Source organism: Ascaphus truei, chromosome 5 (assembly GCF_040206685.1).
Source record: "Ascaphus truei isolate aAscTru1 chromosome 5, aAscTru1.hap1, whole genome shotgun sequence".
Taxonomy (NCBI): domain Eukaryota; kingdom Metazoa; phylum Chordata; class Amphibia; order Anura; family Ascaphidae; genus Ascaphus; species Ascaphus truei.
In genome coordinates, this window is record NC_134487.1 from 63908118 (window position 1) to 63924937 (window position 16820).

General features: G+C 46.6%; 1 protein-coding gene across 4 annotated transcripts in view; it reads left to right on the forward strand.

Annotated features, from left to right (window-relative positions):
* Nucleotides 1-220: 220 nt before the first annotated feature.
* The window catches only part of TSPAN12 (tetraspanin 12), a 215352-nt gene continuing 198752 nt past the window's right edge, over nt 221-16820 (forward strand). For 3 of the 4 annotated variants that reach the window (XM_075599947.1, XM_075599943.1, XM_075599945.1), the window contains exon 1: nt 221-419. The gene's annotated coding sequence lies outside the window, so the exon portion shown is untranslated. Of the gene's footprint in view, nt 420-738; nt 914-16820 lie in introns of those variants that run through there. The other variant, XM_075599944.1, reaches the window with a different exon arrangement.

Sequence of the window (16820 nt, forward strand, 5' to 3'; positions counted from 1 at the left end):
CCGGACTCCACACTTCACAACTTATTTAGGAAGCTGTCCCTGGAATGTATGCTGCAATGTTGTCAACCCTGCATTTGCATAGAGTTAGTGGAATGAATCCTGGGGTGAGTTATTCCTAGCTGTGCAGTGCAGTTATCAAATGTCTTCCAGGACCCAACAATGAGCTAGAGCTGACAACTGCGCATGCGCAGGAGGCTTCTCTCCCCCAGCTGGCTCGGTCTGGTAGAGCACAGAGCAGCTGAGAGCTCTGCAAGGCACAGGGAGGGGGGCTCCTGTACTACAGGAAGAGAAGAGCCGAGACCCTTTATTATCATTATTACGAATGAAATGTATCTGTTAGCACTTGCGCAAACGTGTACCGGTTTCTGCCATGTCCTGACCACTCTCCTGCTAAGGATATGACTACAACATAACTCAATGTAAGTCGACTTGTCATAAGTTTTCTTGCAGAGGGGAGGTGGGGGGCTGAAAGTGATCGCAATTCATGTAAAAAGAACAGACCCCTCTCCCCCCTTTAAGTCATTGATGGAACTGGCTTTGCAACGCGTTGTCACCTTCTTTAAATTTGTGCAAAGAAAGGATTAAGTATCTGGGGGTGGCTCACTTTTGCACAACATACAGTAACTGAAGGGTGGCTGTGCATGGGGCTGCTGTTTGGAGGTAGTTTGCTTGGGTTGTTGCTGTCCTGGATGGCTGGTGAATGAGAGATGATCAGTGAGGAGGACTGTAAGTGTCCCTGCTTCCCGGGTGACACAGCTGCACAGACACTGCAGGATCCAGCATTCCAGGGCTGTGCTCAACTCATCCATTCTCACATTCCCAGGCAGGGGCTGAACTCCTCCACACTACAGGCACCACACACTGTAATGTGACAGCACCAGTCACACTGCCGGGCTCTGCATCACACACCAAGGTAACATAGGACACTGTGTAACTTTTCTTCACAAGATGTGTAATATATATATATATATATATATATATATATATATATATATATATATATATATATATATATATATATTTTTTTTTTTTTTTTGAGAAATCAAACTTTGTTATCATTCAAACTGTTTAGTGTAAAGAAATATATATATATATACACACATATATATATATATATATATATATATATATATATATATATATATACACACACACTCACTCACTCACTCACAGGTACTTTGTTTCTCTCAAAGTACTGTACCTGTGGAAGCTTAGTTTACATGTCTATGATTATGACTTGCTTATGCCAATGCACCTAGTCAAGTTCTTTTTGTGGTTAAGTGAGTGCTTCCTTTATGAATATATATATATATATATATATATATATATATATATATATATATATATATATGTGTTGATTTTGTAGGATTTAATGAAATATTGATTTCCGTGACTTTCCATGTTTGATGTATGTACAACATGGGATTTCTATGGGTATTATAAGATTACTTGGCGTTAAATAAGTGCTGATCTTGTTCTTTCCAATGTTTACTTTGACATTACTTTTAGCAAAGTCTCTGCTTATCTTGTAAGTATATTTATCATAGGATCACTATGAACACTGCTACTGCAGATCTATCACTGGGCTTGTAAACTTGCTTGTTTATTTTGGGATCACTGAATTACTTCAAGGTTGATCTTGCATATTTGCATATTATGGGTATACTTTGCAGTTTCAGTTTTGATGTATACATTATATGACCACTTTGCAGACAAGCAATGCAGCTGTTGTGTTTTTCATTATTTATTCTGAGAACTTGTATATTTTCGTGATATTTCTTATGGTATTCATTCCAACGCCAGATCATCTTGAACATTGTCATGTTAATTACAGGAGCCTTTTGAATAACTGAACGGGTAGATTTTTATGCGTTTAATATAGTTTCCCCAACAAGATGTATTTTCTATTAATCAAGCAATGATTAATGTCATAGAAGTCACATCCAGATCTGTGTCCCAGGAGGTAGAGATGACTGATTTGTTTAGCTGAAATTCGCTAATCAGAGGAAATGTATCGATACGTTTGTGAAAAATTAAGCAAAAAAACCCCGCAAGCGTTGCAAAACCTTTGCCCAGCAATAAAAGTCAATGGGCGATATTCTAGTAGCTGTGCGTTTGTCCTGGCAAAATTGCATGGTTTGACATGGTCATAAGTCACTGACTCAAATTTGACAACTAGCTGTATTCTGTATTACAAATCACATCTTTTACACCATGTCAATAAAAATTGACAAACTGTGCGGTTAAACAGCCAATCCGTGTGGATTGTATTTTGGTTTGAAGCAGAAAGACATGTGGCATGTGAGAGAGACAGAGACAAAGGGGCCTATGCAGAGAGCAGCGAATTTTAAAATTGGCGAATTTATTAAAAAGTAGCTTTTTTGGAGAGTTTTATTCTCCATATGCAGAAAAGTGCGAATTCTGCTATGTTTAACATGGATGCGTGTGGCGAGTTTAAATTGGCGAGATGCGCGCTTCAGAAATGTGTAAAAACAAATTCGCGCCTTTTTTTTCCCTTTGCAATGGCCGCGAGCGGCAGCTTCTTGCCAGTTTTTTCTGGCGAGGCAAAAAGGAGACAATCGCGCCATTTTATTGGCGCGAACAGCCGCTAGATGCCGTTCGCGCCTCTCTGCATACGGATATTTTTAAAACTGGCGAGATTGAGGTTCTCGCCAGCCGCGAGGCGAGTTTTACAAATAGAAAAGAAAAATTGGCGCGTTTTTCGGAACTCGCCATTTTCTGCTGCTTTCTGCGCGATTTTCTCCAAAAAATGGCGAATTTCGAAATAGCGCTGCTCTCTGCATAGGCCCCCTAGTTTATTTGAATGACTAGTTGTATATATATCCCCTCAAATCTCCCTCCCAATAACATAGGGAGAGAGACACCTGTGCTCAAAATGGAGCACACCAGAAGTACCTGGGAGATATGCTAATAATATTTGCAAAGTATATTTAAATTATTCCCACCCATACCTCCTAAAAGGATTTCCATAAGACTTATACTGACATGTCTAAGACCCCTTGGGATGAAGGGGCTACTGGTATCAGGCTCAACAGGATCAGAACCAACAAACTTAATTATACAGGGCAGCAGCTCTAGCATTGAACTAAACCAGATGCTGGGAGATGCTGTTGTCACAGAATAATTTTGAGCTCTGCTGCTCACACCTGTACCCAACTCCCCTACCTTCCATTAAAGTAAGACCACTTCCACTTCCTGGTTGCCAGTTCAATGGGCCTTGTGCACAAAACGGAGCACACCTGAGATACCTGGGAGATATGCTTATGGGATTAGCTACAGGTATGAGCAGCAAAGCTCAAAAGTATGTGGTGACAGGACATTTCCAGCAACTGTTTTAGTTTGATGCTAGTGCAACCTCTCAAGGAAGAAGAGCCATTTTATAAAAAATGATCTTTCTCTAAAATATTCTGAGAGCCGCAACACATGCATTAATATTACACCCCACAAACACATACATATACTGTACACACACTAATAGGTATATGCTGTATAAGAATTAACATACAGCAAAATATGTGGGGGGGAATAAAATGCATCTCACAATCATAAGTCTCTTTATTTATTTTTTTCATGTTATTTTTGTGCAAAACAGTGTCATTTACAAAAAACAATACATACATACACTACCCTCCCCCAAAAACACCTACACGACACCCCCCCTCCCAAATACACAAACACTGCAGCCATCGTCAGGACAGTGAGGGAGAGAGGCTGCAGCAGGGGGTCAGCAACCTGCAGAGGGCCGCAAGAAGGAGCAGAAAAGGGTGCCAACCCCTGCGCTAGAGCCTCTGCCCCGATTAGCAGAGGAGGTGGGTTCTGATCCTGTAGTGCCTAACACCAGTACCCCCTTCATCACAAGGGGCCTTATACTTGTCAGTATAGGTCTTATGGAAATCTTTTACGAGGTGTAGGAATTATTTAAATACAATTTGCATATCTCAATAGAATATCTCCCAAGTACCACAGGTGTGCCCTGTCTTCCAATGTTATTTGTAGGGAGGTTTGAGAGGATATATCGTCTTTGTAGAGGTAAAACTGATTAACTACATTCTTTGAGTACCTAGGAAAAAGTGATTTAAAGGTTCTTTTTGACATTATTTCAAAAATCATAATGAATGAGTTTTATGTTTTGGTAACTCTGAACTATTGCCTAAATAGGCATTTAATGAGTTTTCCAATAGAAATATCAAGAGATTTCAAGTCAGGAAGTGCATTTAGTGAGTTTTTGCCAAGAATGCACTTAATGAGTTCTACCTCTACAACGACGGCATATATAGAACTTGGGACTCTAGTAAAATAGGGTGCTTACTCTCTCCTCCTGTATTTTAGTCTGATTCCGCTTGAATTTGCCTAGTCGGAATGAAACCGCTCCTACAAAAGCCATTTCCACACAGTTGGGATATGTGAGAAGGGCTTACGGAATACCAAAACCTGCAAATCTGAGAGGAAAGAGCTATTTCTGCACTTATATGCACAACTCACAGCTGCTAGAATACCCCTTATGTGCTTTGAAATTCCAACAATTGGCATTAGATTACATGGACCCTTTAGATACTGTAATTGTTTTACAAAATACTGACGATAGGCGCAACATTTTGCAGTAATCTCGGGAAAATGTTGCAATGTGAACTTCAATGAACATTTTGCAATAATGCAACATTTAAGAGAAAAACGCAAAAAAAATGGCAAAATGAATTTGAAAACATTGGCATAACTCTGCTAGCAGAAACTGTTTTTCTCCCCCTCCCGTAACCCTAATAATGGTCTATGTTGCATACTTGTACAGATGTAGCTAGACTCATTGTACTGTGTGTTCATTTGCATGTCATTACCCAGAAGCCCTGGCTGCAGTGGAAGCATTGTAAATGTGGCCAGCGTTCCCCCTCTTTGATTCTCTGCCTTCCCCTTACCTCCGGGAACACTGTGGGGGCGTGTGGCTGTCAACGGAGGGGTGCGCATGCCCCTGTCGAGCGCCGGTAGCTGCGGGGAGCAGTGGCAGGCATCGGGGCTGATAGCTGAGGTGACCGGGTCCCTGCGGCTCCCTTCAAAGGGAACTACAAGCCCCATAATGCTTAGGGACTGTAAGACACATGGCGTGAACCAGCCAATAGGGCTGTAGCATTCTTCCTGCTCCCAAGGGATACATTTCGCATGCAGAGACCACGCCAGCAGTCAGAGCTGGGACAAGGAAGGGGCAGGTTGTGTGTGCAGGTGTCTGTGGCACCTGCACTAGGCCAGATACCCCCTGTTAGGCCACAGCTAGGCCCCGACTCCCACATAGCTTGTGGCTGCTATAGGGACTGACACTTAGACAGGGACATTGCCCCGCTTAGCACTATCAGTGTCAGGGGCACAGTGAGACGCCGCACGGTGACTGCGGCCTAGAACCAGACCATAGAGACAAAGCCAGGATGTGGCTGCGCTGGCTCTAGGTGATCTGGGACCAGATCACCCATCTATACAGAGACTCTCTTCATGGTGGTACTGTCCACGCAGGATCCACCCAAAGTAGAGGCGGAGGCTTCGCGGTTCATCACTTCGGATCCGTGGATCCCATCTTCATCTACGCGCCCGGGTGTAGACACACCCGGCAGGTACCCAACGCATCACGTGCACTAACTCAACACTTTAGTGGGGCAACGCTGTCTCACACATTTGGATGGGTTGGCCCTAGGGGGATTCTGGGACGGTCCGGTGCCCGGAGCACCTCAGTGTACATTGGGTAAACTCCACAGGGGTGTGGACACGGTGTTGGGGAGGCACGTTGAGGGGTTACGGACCTGCGAGGCCAGTGTTACAGTTGTGGCACTTTTGTATATGGTTTATGATCATTTGTATGTCATTAGTAAACTTGTTATAATTATACCATTGTGTATTGTTTTTATGTATCCTGTAACGGGGTAATTCCACACAGTGGAATCCTGTACAGGTGGAGGCACTACCGGTCTCCAACTCAGGTTCACCCCAGGTTCCCAGCAGTGGCGGCTCAGGTTTCCTGTGAGCCACAGGTATCACACCGCGCCACATACACCGTAGCCACACATCTCCCTGGAGGTGGGGGAAAGTGCGCTACATTTGGAAGCGCTGCTGAGATCTGACCTGGGGTGTCTACTCAGCAGTCAAATTAGTTTGCCCAAAATCCACAACATGTTCTCCCCATCCAAGCAACAGGTCTGTGACGGGGCCTTGGAGCTCAACGAGTCGCCCCGCCACATGGTCGCGGTTGGGGACGTGCCATTTGACACCACCCCTCAAGAAGTCATGAACAGCCTTAGGCCCCTCTCGGCTTTTGCCAACGTCCGACAGGTCGGAAGTGGGACCCCACTTTCTGCTGGCACAGCCTCATCCTGGCAACCTGCCACGAGGCACGTGAGGACGATACCCCCAGGGCCTTACACTTTCCGGAGGCCTGCCCCATGGCTGCCCAATCATCTTTCCCGAACTGTCCTTGCCAGTGGCGAATTCCAGTCCCAATCGCTCCTACACAGTGCCGTACCAAGCGGAACCTCCGCGTCCCTCGCACACCCCTTGGGAAGTACGATGCTTTACTCACGGGGTGCTCACTACTTTATTCCGACCCTCTCCTAGCCAGAGTGATCTTCAGCTAGCTGGAATCACCCCCCCGAACCGAGGCCCTGCGACCATCCTACCCTCCCAGAGAGCACCGGGCCAATCTAGAACTCACCCCTAGCCCAAGGCCAGAATCTCATCAATCCCTGTCCACAGGGAACTCAGTAGTGGGGGTAACGTTACCGCAACTAGTGGATGCCCTTACTCAGTCGTCCCAGTCCCACCAATACCATAAGCTCAAGGCTTTTTCGGGGACCCGGCCTACACCTCTTGAAGAGGCAGAGTTTGAAGAGTGGAAGGATCATGCGGGACAAGTGCTCCCTGAGTGGACCTGCTCCGTCGCTGTAAAGCGGCAGCGAATCATCGAGTGCCTGCGGCCTGTAGCCGTCCATATGGTACAGTTCTGCAATAATAACCACCCCAACGCGGAGGCGCAAACATGAATACATGCGCTAACCAAGACCTATGGTATCCCGGACTACGCCATCTCTCTGCTGGACAGGTTCTACGCCCTCACGCAAGACGAGGGAGTAGATGTGTCGGAATTACTTCATCGGATCCAGTTGGTTCTATGGCCTCTGGTGAAGAAGATTATCCCAGCGTCCCAGGCCGACAGTCTGTGAATCCAGCAACTCCTGGGGGGCGCATCGCCTATGCACCCAGTTGCTATACGTGTTAGTTGCACCCTATCAATGGACCAGTCTCTAAGCTTTCGAAGATGTGATGGATAGAGTGCAAGCCCAAGAGATTACCCTACGGCTGCATTTGTCCACATCGCCTGGGCACTCCGCAAAAAGGGAAAGGCCTGCTACCTCAGCCAAGGGTTATTGCAAGGACGAGCCCAAAGGGACGTTGACTCCAAAGGTCAAGGAGGCCGAAAGCGACGAGGACCATCATGCTCCCAAAGTGCCTACCGCCACGTCCAGGTCACCAAAGAGAGAATCCCCTGTATACAAGGCCCCCACGGTCTCAAGTGGCTTCATCTGCTACAGCAGTGTGTTCTGATGGGCCACTTTTCAAAGGACTGTCCAGAGAAGGAACAAAAAAACCCCTCCAATTAGGAATTTCCACCTCAACGTAATTGGCAGAGTCCAATCTGACGAAACAACTTCCGGCCCTACCGAAACCCTCCCGAGCCAAGCCCCAATGATGCAACCCCACCATTGGACGCATACAGTTGGGTAGGACCAGCTGCCATCATACGCGTCGTGGTGGACGGTGTCTATTCATCCGCGTTATTGGACACTGGGTCCCAAGTGACCATTGTGTACAGAGGGTTCTATAACCCAGCGGTGCGTAAAGTGGGGGGTGCGACCCCCAGGGGGGGCTGCGAGACTGCCTGCGGGGGGCGCGGGGTTTACAGAGTCTGTAAACCCTGCGCGCTTCCTGAAGACACTTAAATTAAGTGCCGGGGGAGCTGCAGGGCCTCTGTAAGCCTTTACTTACCTTGGCTCCGGCAGCTTCCTTCCCGCGTCACCATGACAACGCGGCGTCATTTGACGCGGGCTGTGGGAGGGGGCGGGAGTAATGAGGCTGTCGGCAGGGGGGTGCAGGGAAAAAAGTTTGCGTCCCCCTGCTATAACCAACACCTCAAACACCGCCCCTTGCTTTCAGTGGAGAGCCTGAAACTGAGAGGCCTTTCCAACGAGGATAATCCTGTCGACGGGGTAGTGAAGGTTAGACTGGAGATACTCCAGCTGAACACTGGCAAATCATACCCTATAGATTTGGAGGCGCTAGTTTGCCTCGAGCCTTGAGAGCATCCCAGTACCCCAATCATACTGGGAACTAACACTGATAGAGTGCAGGCAATAATCAGGTCCTACCTGCAAGAGGCTGGTGAACTGCCTCTGGATAGCCTAACCATCCATCCCATCTAGTTGGAGTGTTGCAAAATATCTGCCCTAGACCATCATTGTCTTCAACCTACAAGTAGAGCTAACAGAGATTCCACCAGGGGGAGTAAAGCGCATGGACGCATTGTGCTGCTACCCTGACCGAGACCGATCATCTCTTTTAGCTTGAAAGCACGCCAGAGGAAGATGACCAGAGAGGCTACAAGCTGATACCAGAAGTCCGGGAATGGACTTCCAAGATTCCTAGCCGTACCCCCTGGCCTTCGATCAAGGACGGAGATTGGGCCGCATATACCCCATCACCCCAGTGGAGACAATGCCGCAGGTGAATGACGCTGCAGTATCCGAACAGCCAGCCAAGCTGACCTTCAACTTTGGAGACTCACCCCTACTGGCCGAATGGAATGACCGGCTAACGGCCAAATTGGAAGAACGCCAGGCTGTATTCTCAGTGAGTGAGATGGACAAGGGCTGCAGCCGCAGCGCCCTGCACACCATCAGGCTGAGTTACACTACGCCTTTCTGAGAATGTTCTTGTCGCATCCCTCTTCGGGATGTGGATGATGTAAGGGACATCTTGCAAGAGATGGAGACGGCAGGGATTGTGACCGAATCTCGGAGTCCCTACGCCTCGCCCATCGTGGTGGTGAGAAAGAAGAATGGATCGATAAGATTGTGTGTCGACTACCAGACACTGAACAACCGTACCGTGCCCGATCAGTACACTCTTCCCCGCATCGAGGAGATTCTCAACACGCTGACTGGGAGCCAGTGGTTCAGTGTTATGGACTTGCGATCTGGGTACTACCAGGTACAGATGAGTGAAGAAGATCAGGAGAAGACTGCCTTAGTCTGTCCCCATGGCTTCTACCAATTTCCGCGCCTGCCCCAAGGATATGTGGGGCTCCAGCAACATTTCAACGTCTAATGGAGAAAACCATTGGAGACATGAATCCTCGGGAATGCTTGATCTACCTGGACGATATTATTGTCTTTGGTAAAACTTTGGAAGAACATGAACAGCTGCTTAAAGTGCTCCACCATCTGGCCCGAGAGGGCATGAAACTGTCAGTCGACAAGTGCTGATTCTGTCACACTTCGGTGACCTACGTGGGACACATTATGTCTGCCGATGGAATCGCCACTGATCCGGCCAAAGGCGAAGCTGTGGTGAATGTCATGGAGATATGCTCTTTCCTGGGCTTCTGTGGCTACTATCATCACTTTGTGGAGGGGTATTCCAGTAAGGCCCTAAATAATCTCCTCAAGATATACCCCGAGGACACCGGGTGAAAGGCCACATCTGCTAGACAGCCGTTTGATGATAAATGGATGACTGTATTAACAAATGGGTGAAGATTGTGACGTATCACAAGATCACTCACAGAATGTACATTTGTGGTGCACTCCACACTAAATATTTTAAAGTTTTTTGTGAATATATAACATGAAACACAAGGGTGACAAAGTGAAAAATAAAATAAAATTAAAACTGACATGTGGTATTAATGTAGCTGATTCCTGCTATATAGTATGTAAATCTATATGATATATAGTGTTGAACTAACCTCCTGCTCAAGTTGAAAAATCAAGAGTATTACACACAGTTGATCACTCAGAAATCTGGCAATCAAGCTCATATATCCTTGCCCCAGCAACAGGATGAATAATGCATAGAATGAAAACAACATAACGCATGGGATATCCTCCATGCAGACTACACAGTCTCTAATAAACAGTTTTTCTCAGAGGTATGTTTGCAGGGTGGAGATTCGAATTTCCTAATCAACTAAACTACCGTATGAACGCTGCTTGAAATCAAACAGCACAGCTCCAACATCGCTGTCAAATTTTACTCGGGAGTCCCTGTAGCTAGTGATAAATAACATAACCCTTGCAACATAACACTCTGTGTGATAAGGTAAGAATACTTAGCTAATCATTGCTTGAACGCTGCGTATCTCGTGGGACACGGCAGATCGCGCACATCCAGCATAACTGCAGGGGCTCCGATACACCAGGAATCAGCTACACCACGTGATGTGACGTCACCACGTCACTGCGCCCACGCCCCTACAGGCGTGGTCTTTCACCAGGGGGAGAATGTGGCCAGGGTTCCCCCTCTGGGCTTCTCTGCCTTTCCCTTACCTCCGGGAATGCTGTGGCTGTCAACTGAGGGGTACGCATGCATCTGGCGAGCGCCGGTAGCTGCATGGAGCAGTGGCAGGCATCTGGGCTGATAGCTGAGGCGACTGGTTCGCCGGAGGTCCTGGCGGCTCCCTTCACAGGGCGCTGCCATTTTGGTCTGATCGCACATGCGCATTGCGGGCGGGACAGTGGTGGCCATTACACAAAAAGCTCTGCGGGGGAACTACAAGCCCCATAATGCATAGGGGCTGTAAGACCCATGGCGCGAACCAGCCAATAGGGCTGTAGTATTCTTCCTGCTCCCAAGAGATACATTTCATGTGCAGAGACCGTGCCAGCAGTCGGAGCTGGGACAAGGAAGGGGTAGGTTATGTGTGCAGGTGTCTGTGGCACCTGCACTAGGCCAGATATCCCCTGTTAGGCCCCAGCTAGGCCCCGACTCCCACATAGCTTGTGGCTGCTATAGGGACTGGCCCTTAGACAGGGACATTGCCCCGCTTAGCACTATCAATGTCGGGGACACAGTGAGACGCCGCACGGTAACTGCGGCCTGTGCTCCAGAACCAGACCATAGAGACAAAGCCAGGACGCGGCTGCACTGGCCCTTGGTCATCTGGGACCAGATCACCCATCTATACAGAGACTCTCTTCATGATAGTATGGTCCACGCGGTATCCATCCCACATAGAGGCGGAGACTTCGTGGTTCATCACTTTGGATCCATGGATCCCATCTTCATCTGCACGTCTGGGTGTGGACACCCCCGGCAGGTGCACCAACTCCACACTTTAATGGGGCAGCACTGTCTCACACATTTGGGTGGGTTGGCTCTTGGGGGATACTGGGACAGTCCGATGCCCGGAGCACCTCAGTACATTGGGGTAAACCACTCAGGGGTGTGAACACGGTGTTGGGGAGGCACAGTGAGGGGTTACGGCCCTGCGAGGCCAGTGTTACAGTTGTGGCTCTATTGTATATGGTTTATGATCTTTCGTATGTCATTAGTAAACTTGTTCTAATTATTTATTTATGTATAAAATGTTTTACCAGGAAGTAATACATTGAGAGTTACCTCTCGTTTTCAAGTATGTCCTGGGCATAGTTAATATGACAAATAATACATGGTTACAAATACAGTTACATAAATGAACAGGGTATACATTATATACAATACATTGCATGCACAGTTAGAGAAGATGTATATTATAGGCTTATGTAACCGTTACAGACCAGATTAAAATGTGAGACAGCCTTAGTTTTGAAAGAACTTAAACTGGTGTTGGATGTGAGAGTCTCCGGTAGGTTGTTCCAGTTTTGGGGTGCACGGTAAGAGAAGGAGGAGCGGCCGGATACTTTGTTGAGCCTTGGAACCATGAACAGTCTTTTGGAGTCAGATCTCAGGTGATATGTGCTGCATGTGGTAGGGGTGAGGAGCTTGTTCAGATAGGTGTGTAGCTTGCCCAGAAATATTTGAAAGCAAGACAGGAAAGGTGAACTTTGCGCCTAGACTTGAGTGATGACCAATCTAGTTCTTTGAGCATTTTGCAGTGATGTGTGTTGTAGTTGCATTGGAGAACGAAACAACAAATTGAATTGTAGAGGGTGTCTAGTTTGCCAAGGTGGGTTTGGGGTGCCGAGCCATATACTATGTCTCCATAGTCGATAATTGGCATTAGCATCTGCTGTGCAATACGCTTTCTGACCAGCAGGCTTAGGGAGGATTGTTTCCTGTAAAGTACACCTAGTTTGGCATAGGTTTTGGATGTCAGGGTATCAATCTGCATTCCGAATGTAAAGTGGGAGTCAAACCATATGCCCAGATATTTAAAACTAGTAACAGGAGTTAGGGTGGTGTTAGCGTTGGTTCTGATCTGGAGCTCAGTCACTGGAAGCTTTAAAAATGTAGTCTTTGTCCCAAATACCATTGTTACAGTCTTGTCACTGTTTAAAAACAGTTTGTTTTGGGAAATCCAGTTTTCAAGTTTCAAAAAGTCAGACTGAAGTATGTGTTGAAGGTTAGAGAGGCTATGGCTGTGTGCATATAGGATTGTGTAATCTGCATACATGTGTATTGAGGCTTCATTACAAGCTGTGGGAAGATCATTGATGAATACTGAGAAGAGTAGGGGCCCCAGAACAGAGCCTTGCGGGACACCACAGGTGATATCCAGGGGGTTGGATTTAGAGCCTGAGATGGACACATGTTGGGATTTTCCTGATAGGTAGGACTGAAACCAGTTTAAAGCATGCTTCCCTATTCCAGAGCTCTGAAGTTTGTTAAGCAGGATAGCATGATCAACAGTATCAAAAGCCTTTGCAAAATCTAGGACTATTGCACCAGTGAGTTGACCCCGTTCCATTCCATACTGGATTTCATTGCAAAGTTTTAGCAGGGTAGTTACGGTAGAGTGTTTGGGGCGAAAGCCAGATTGGAATTGGCTAGGGAAATTTGTCTTGTTATAGTAATCGCTTAATTGGTAGTGGACACATTTTTCCATGACTTTGGATAGGATTGGGAGAAGGGAGATTGGCCTGTAGTTTGAGACAGTGTTTTTGTCCCCACTTTTGAAGATTGGGAAACTCTGGCAGTTTTCCAGGTCTTAGGGATATGGACTGCAGACAGGATAGAGTTGACTATGGAAGCAATTGGTTTGGAGCACCAAGTCTTAGGAACCTAGATTGTAGTAGGTCAGGTCCACATTGGCTGCTTAGTTTTAATTTGAGAAGCGCTTGTGTAATCCCCTCTTCGGATACTGGGCCAAATGGAAAATTGTGGGCAGTGTTGGGAGGGGGTGGGGCTATATGGGTACTCCCAGGATGAGATTCAGGTTTGTGGTTTGGGTTACGTTTCGCTAATAAGTTAGTGGCACACCCCACAAAGTAATCATTGAATGCATTTGCAATGTCGGTGGGGTTTGTCAGAGTAATATCCCCCTTAGTAATATTACTTGGCTGTTGATGGTTAGAAGGTTGGAATATGTTGTTGATAACCTTCCTGAACTTAGCTGGGATTGATGTATTCTAGAGGAGATTGTCAGAGTAATATTGGGCTTTTGCATGCCTTGTTTGCCTTGTGCACATGTTCCGCATGCATCTGTAGTGATTGAGATCCTTGGTAGTGCCAGTTACTTTGTAGCTTTTCCAGAAGGCATCCCTGAACTGGTAGAGTGCTATAAGGTCAAGTGTAACCCATGGAAGGTGGGCACCCCTTACCCTTATTCTGCGTAGTGGAGCATGGGTATCACAGAGTTTTAAGAACTCTGATTGGAAATAGTCGAGCTCAGAATCAGGGTCGGGAATTAAATCGATTCTGTGCCAAGGGCAGTTGATATGGTCATCCAGAAACTGTTGTGGGTTAAAGTTTCTAAATGTTCTAGTGAGGAGAACTTTAGGGCTTGATTGGGGCGGTTTAATTTTCCTTACACAGTACACTATTGCATGGGCACTGAAAATGTCAGGAAGGATGCCAGAGGATTGGATTCTGCTGGGATTTGAGGAGAGAATCCAGTCAAGCAAGGAATGGTTGTGCGATTTCAGGTTTGTCCGTGTGGGTTGGGAAATGAGTTGCGATAGGTTAAGCGATTTGATTTGTATCTGGATTTTGTGGTTTTTAGGGTCAAGCCAATTGAAGTTAAAATCCCCAGGAACTAGCAGCTCACTCTTCTCATTCAGAGAGGAAATGGAGCCAAGAAACTGGGCGATATCAGTCAGGGATTGTAGAGGGGCTTTAGGGGGGCGGTAGATGCCAGCAAGCAAGGTGGGCTTAGAAAAGGGGAGGCAGATTTTGCCAACTAGAATTTCAAAAGAGGGTGGGCTTGGGGGGCAATTTAACAGTGTAAATTGTAAAGTGTCTGCAATATAAAATAACACACCTCCTCTCTTTGACCTATCTCTCCTAGAAATGGAGTAACCCTGAATGGCAATATGTGCATCAGGGGTTTTAGGGGTTAGCCATGTTTTTGTAAGAACGATGGCTTATGGTACCATGCTCTTAGTTCATCCAGTTTGGACAGCAGACTCCGGATATTTATATGGGCGACAGATAGCCCTTTTTGAAATTTGAAGGGGGTATTCTCAGGGTTATGGGACAGAGTTGTAATGGGAGGGCCTGGGTTAGGTTCAATATCACCTGCTAAAGAGAGTAATAGTATGAGTAGAAATTTGAGTAGTTGTTTGCAAGCTGTTACTTTATGATGTTTGCCATTTGAGTGTGCGGTGGTTGTTGTGCTGGTTTTCAGGGTTCTTCGCCAACATTCAGAAGATAATGTAAGGCATTTGAGTAATCCAGGGTGTATGGTGATGTTAGGCGTGGACAAGGAGGGGGGAGTTTGTAGTGGATAGAGAGAGTAACATTTCAATGAGGCCACAAGAAAGAACAAAGCGGAGGTAAAAAGCAGGTTAATTATGCCAGTGGTAGGTACTGCTGCGGCAGAGTTTATTCGAGCATTTGCCCGTTCTCTGCCGCAGCAGTAGCCTGGCGCGTGCCCGAGAGTGACGGGCGCGCGCCGAAGCAGCGGAAGAGCGCCCTCCGATCGGGGCGCTCTCCCTACCGCTGCCGGGTCCGCCGGGTCCCCCGGAACCCCCTGCCGCTGTCCCGCGATCGCGGGACACCAGGGCTCCCTCGGGGAGCCCCTGGACGCGCGTGCAGGGGGCGCACGCTCCCGATGACGCGTGACCGCGCGTCTATGACGCGCGGCACGCCGAGGGGCGGCCACTAGCAAGCCGGGAGATTTCCCGGCTTGCGGTACCGACCACACTCGGATAAAGTGTGTCGGTACTGTAATGCTGCATGGAGCTGTTTTGAGCCAAGTGTGTGCAGACTAACAGTAGGGGTGTGCCTTTACCTTGTCAAATGTTTTTCTGAATTGCAATGCTTGGGTCTATGCAGTGGGCTGAGTTAGTAGTAGTGCAGGAGGTAGTTGTGAGTAGTCAGTGTTGGGAAAGGCTGTAGTGAAATAAGTTGTAAAGGGGTGGGGGGTTAAATTGAGCAGGCAAATAGCAGGGATCATAGTGTGGTCAGAATAGCTCACCGTTTGTTGCCTTGTGTAGAAGAGTTTGCAGAAGGATGCAGTCCCAGTCACCTCTAGTCAAACTATAGTCTAACTATATATTCTCACTTAAAAAAATAACTTTAAATGCCTCACTATCTAATGCCAATGCAGTCCATGCTATTGCAGGGGGGTATTGGTTTTATACAGCTAAAGCAGTCACATGACCCTCCCCCTCTCCAATAAATCAGCTTGTTCCAGTTGGTCAATTAGCAGCACACAGTTAAAAAAAACAACAAAAAAAACCACCTTTTGATATTCAAACATACCAGAATATCAATACTACAGGCCAGTGGGTAATTCTTTTAAAACAATTATGCCATTGTGTATTATAAATATATGTCCTGTAACGGGGTAATTCCACACAGAGGAATCCCGTACAGGTGGAGGCGCTACGATCACCAACTCAGGTACACTCCAGGTTCCCAGCAGCAGAGGCTCAGGTTTCCTGTGAGCCACAGGTATCACACCGCACCACATACACCGTAGCCACACATCTCCCTGGGGGCGGAGGAAAGTGCGCTACATAGAGATAATGGCGAAATGCAGGTTTGCAGAGCTGCCTGGGAGGTGAATGTGCTCACTAGTGGTATTTTTATATTCTTTTTGTTTGAGATACTGTATATTGACATATATAACAAAATGTTTCACCAGTATTGCAACTGAATCCTATGGAAACTAATTTTTATATATAAAAGTTTCCCGGAAGCAAAACCGGTGTAAATACTGTTAAAAAAAACTGCACTAATCAAAGAACAAATTTAATACGTAGCAATGCATTTTTTGGATACAGCTAATATTGATGTGCCATTTTAATAATTCTCGAATATATGATTTCTGCAGTAATCCTTAATCTTTTTATATTGAACATAAAAAAAGAGGTAAAGATTACTGCAGGCATCCTATATTTTTGTAGACCATGTGACTGCGTAATGCTAACAGTAGGATAGATGAATGAATAGATAACCAGATACATGTAGGGGGGACCCCTAAACATAAACTTGATAGAAGACAGGTACTGGGTTGCAATCCCGGATGGTACGCTCACTTATAAGTGACGCTGTTGTAAACAATAACACCAGGAAAATTGAGCATAGTAACACCCTATAACGTACCAAATGTCTTAATAAAGTCCTGAACAGGAAAACATGTAGCAAGCGATTGACTCACTCTGAGT